Genomic DNA, 4,718 nt, shown 5'->3' on the forward strand with positions numbered 1-4,718 from the left:
ACCCTTCCTCAACTTGCATTTGACCGGTACTACGGTTGCTGGAGGTAGAGATCTTTATAAAAACCCTAATGTGGTTTATAGTTACTTCCCTTTGATGTATTGAATGACAAATCAACGACAATTCACGTGAAACTCGCTCAATTCCATTTGAAGCTCACTCAATTTCATGTTAAGGCTCACTCAATTTCATGCTAGGCTCGCTCAATTTAATGTTTGCGTAGCGCAATTTTCATGTTAGGCTCACTCAATTTAATGTTTGCCTCAGTAAATTTAATGCTAGGCTTGCTCAATTTAATGTTTGCCCAGGGTAATTTCATGCTAGGCTCGCTCAATTTAATGTTTGCCTCAATAAATTTAATGCTAGGCTCGCGCAATTTAATGTTTACCTAGCTCAATTTCATGCTAGGCTTGCTCTATTTCATGTTTGCATTGATGAATTTCATGTTTGCCTTGATGAATTTCTTTTTTGTCTCACTGAATTTCATGTTTGCGTTGCTAAATTTTCAGTTTGCCTTGCTCAATTTTCAGTTTGTTTCGCTCAATTTTTGCTCTTCCCTCACTGAATTTCTACTTTGCCTCCCTGAATTTTTAGCTTACCTTGCTAAATTTTCATGCTTCTCTCGCTCAATTATTTGTTTTGCCTCACTCAAATTCAAACTTCCCTCGCTCCTTTTCATGTTTCCCTCACTCAATTTCTAGTTTGCCTCGCCCAATTTCTAGTTTGCCTCGTTGAATTTTCGCTCTTCCCTCGCTCAATTTAATGTTTGCCTTGTTCAATTTATAGGTTACGTCGCTGAATTTACATGCTTCCTTCCCTCGCTCAAATTCGAACTTCTCTCGCTCGATTTCATATTTCCCTCGCTCAATTTGTAGTTTGCCTTACCCAATTTCTAGTTTGCCTCATTGAAATGCATGTTTGCCTCGTTGAATTGGATGTTTGCCTCAATCAATTTCATGTTTGCGAGTTAGTTAAGGTTTATTCCATTTTATCTGAAGCTCGCTTAAATTTATCAAGTGCTTGATTATTTAGTTTGTGTTTATGTCTTACTTCATCTGAATGAATTTCGTGTTTGCCTTGCTTAATTTCATGTTTGCCTAGCTCATTTTCATGTTTATCTCGCTCATTTTCATGCTTGCCTCGCTGAATTTCATGTTTGCCTGCATATTCGAATTTCATGTTTGCCTTGCTGAATTTCCAGTTTGCCTCGCTGAATTTATAGTTTTCCTCGTTGAATTTCTAGTGTGCCTTGCTCAATTTCTAGTTTGCCTTGCTGAATTGTCATGCTTCCCTCGCTCAATTTCTAGTTTGCCTCGCTCAATTTTCATGCTTCCCTCTCTCAACATCTAGTTTGCCTCGCTGAATTTTCATGCTTCCCTCGCTCAATTTCTAGTTTGCCTCGCTCAATTTTCATGATTGCCTCTCTCGATTTCTAGTTTGCCTCGCTCAATTTTCATGCTTGCCTCGCTCAATTCCATGATAGATAGTGTCGTTGAATTTAGCGAGCACCACATGAAATCATTCGTATCTTTGAAGCCCTAATCCATATAAGCTTACTCTCTCTAGTTGTTTATTTAAAAAATTAATGCATTACTTGCTCATTATTTCCTTAAGCTCTGTATCATCCTCATCTATTATGGAACGTGAGTACTCGGTCCTCTATTATGTAATCGAGTTCTGTATTATGGCAAGCTTACATTGCTTGACGATTCATTGATATAATGTCATTGTATTGGTTTTCAGATAATGGCTACGAGAATCATCTGCTGTTATGGCGGGGAGTTAGAATGCGAAAACAAGCGATACTCGTACACTGGTGGAAATTCGAAAACTTTTACGCTACATGTCGAGACTACGTACGAGGAGCTTCTATCTAGAATTTACAAGATTATTAAGAGTAACCCAACAGATTGTGATATTAGGATAAAAGTATTGTATCCTTAATCAAACGAATCAATCCCTCCAACTGAAATCGAAGACGACGATGACGTGAGAGAGTTCCTGGCAACACAGTTGGAGCATTCAGATAAATTCAATCTCTTTAGTCATTGAGACAACACAACACATTAATAGGACAACACATGTGGACAATGTGGTTGAGGAGCATGGCGTGGAATTTGAATATATGGCATCGCTATTACAAGTGAGAGTAAGCAACAATCAACCGCCTAAGCCGCCTCAAACATCAAACTTTGTGACTAGCCAAGTCAGCGGGGCACGTGACCTTAGCCTCATTTATGGATACATGACACCGCCTTTAACAACAATAGCAGTTCTGCCATCATTATCCACCACCCGAGCTGTACGTGTAAGCGACATTCCGCTTCCAGACCTTACCGAAACATCAAACTTCATCATTTATCAAGTTCCCGAGCCATTCGATGATGTTGCATTCACCAATGTAGAACTGCTGGAATATATAGATTCGTTGGTTGAACCAATCGATATAGCCGTTAGGAAAATGTTTAAGGACAAGAGTTGGTGCCAGTATATTTTGAGCCAGTTTGCAATTCGCAATAACTTCTAGTATAGGGTACTGTACTTAAATTATAGGAGATTCACCGTGGTGTGCTACGAAAATACATGCGAATGGAGGGTTCATGCATCTCGAGCGAATGATGCGGGAATATTCAAGGTACAGAATTATACATCAAAACATACGTGCAGCATGTCATGGATGAAGAGCGATCATCGGTAAGTAAGCAGCAAGTTAGCGTGTGATTTGGTAGTTACTCGCATAGAGCATCACCTAGGGTTGAGGCCACATCATATTATCTTCGCCATGCAAGAGAAATATAATATTTTTATCAGTTATAAGAAGGCATGAAAAACTAAGGAGCTCGTAATTAATCACGTGATGGGGTCTTACAAAGACTTTTATAGTCAACTCCCCTTGTATTTGCATGAATTGAGGGCAGCCAATCCAAGAACGGTGACTGTCGTGGTTGTTAACCAAGAGACTTTCAAGTTCGAGAGGTGTTTTGTAGTACTCGAACAATGCATTTGAAGTTTTCAGAATTCTATACAGAGGGTATCGGTCATTGACGGGACACACTTAAAGGGCAAATACAATGGTGTTCTATTCATTGCCACGACCTTAGATGGGGACAATCATATTTTTCCAGTTGTGTTTGGTATCGGGGAATCAGAAAATAGCAGCAGCTGGAATTGGTTTCTTAATTGCCTTAACCATACGTTAGGGTCTCTTCCGAGTCTTTTGATAATATCCGACCGACATAAATGTTTAATGAAAGAGGTTTACCAAGTCTTCCCGCATGCAATCCATGGCTACTGCGCTTACCATATCTATAGAAACTTGGTGGACACTTTTAAAGACAAGTTATTGGAAATGTACTACTGGCGGGCTGTGAAGACATGCAAAAGGCTGAATTTGAAAAGTTAATGCATGATATCAAAATAGCTAATCCCCTAGTTCATACATGGTTGAGAGAAATCAGGTACAAAAGATGGGCATCTTTGCACTTTTCAGGTAAAAGATTCAACCTGGTCACTACAAATATAGCCAAGTGTGTCAATTCCCTCTTCAAAGAAGCACGCGAATACCCCGTTACTAAATTGATAGAGGTGGTAAGATTTAAGATACAAGAATTATTTTACAAGAGAATAGAATCTGCAACATCATTTATAAGTCCGTAGACACCATGGGCGGAGGAACAATTAAAGGATCTTGTATAGAAGGCGTGAGATGTTCGCTGTCATGCTATTTCTCGAGATGAGTACTATGTTTTGGGAGATTATAATGATATAGTTAAGCTCAGTGAGCTTTCGTGTACATGTCGGGAGTTTGACGTGAAGGGGTACCCTTGTATGCATGTCTTGTTAACATGTATAAATACAATCTTCCTCATTACTCATACTGCACTCCATTCTACATGGCGCAAAATTACTTCACCATGTATAATAAATTAGGGTACCCAGTACGTGACAAGAGTGAATGAGAATTTACAGTTGACTTCAAGGAGTATTGTGCGAAGATTAAACCCCCAGTACAGAGGAGGTCATTTGGACGACCAAAAAAGTTAAGAATTCTCTCGCGTGGAGAAGATCGGCAAATAGTCAAGTGCGGGCGATGCAAACAAACAGGACATAATCGCCGGAAGTGCAAGTTTCCTATACCTAATGTATAACATATTTAGTATGATATACAACTTGTAATGTATTTTATGTATTGACGTCCTTGCTCAATTTTGCCTTGCTGAAAACAACTCTATACCTTTGGAATTAAGTATCTTCGTACATACAATTCATTTGTCTTGTTTTGTTTTAGTCGTTTTTATCTTATTTTTAAAATAGAAGTTTATAGGCTTTTTTTTTTTTTTTTTAAAAATAAAATAAAATTTCCAATCATTTTGGTAAGCATTTCTGTTTCACTCAGTGGCCATTTAGGTATTCCCAGTTCTCCATTAAGATCGATCCTCACCATTTCAATTTTACTGATCAAATGCGTCTCCCCAAAGTAGTAAAAAATGCAGGTAAAGCACTTTGTACTATTTACAAAACACATATAGCCAATTGTTGCACAGTTGCTTTATTCAAGAAGTCCTAAACACGAGTTTAAGTGACAATAAAGAATCATGCACCAGTTGTAAATTCAGAGTTCCACTATAAGAATTACGGATTCACTTTTCAACACCAAATAGAATCCAAAACTTCTGCTCTTGCTGTTGGCTAGGATTGAAGGGCCCCTAACTCACTTAAT

Source organism: Magnolia sinica, chromosome 15 (genome assembly GCF_029962835.1).
Source record: "Magnolia sinica isolate HGM2019 chromosome 15, MsV1, whole genome shotgun sequence".
In the NCBI taxonomy this organism is placed as follows: domain Eukaryota; kingdom Viridiplantae; phylum Streptophyta; class Magnoliopsida; order Magnoliales; family Magnoliaceae; genus Magnolia; species Magnolia sinica.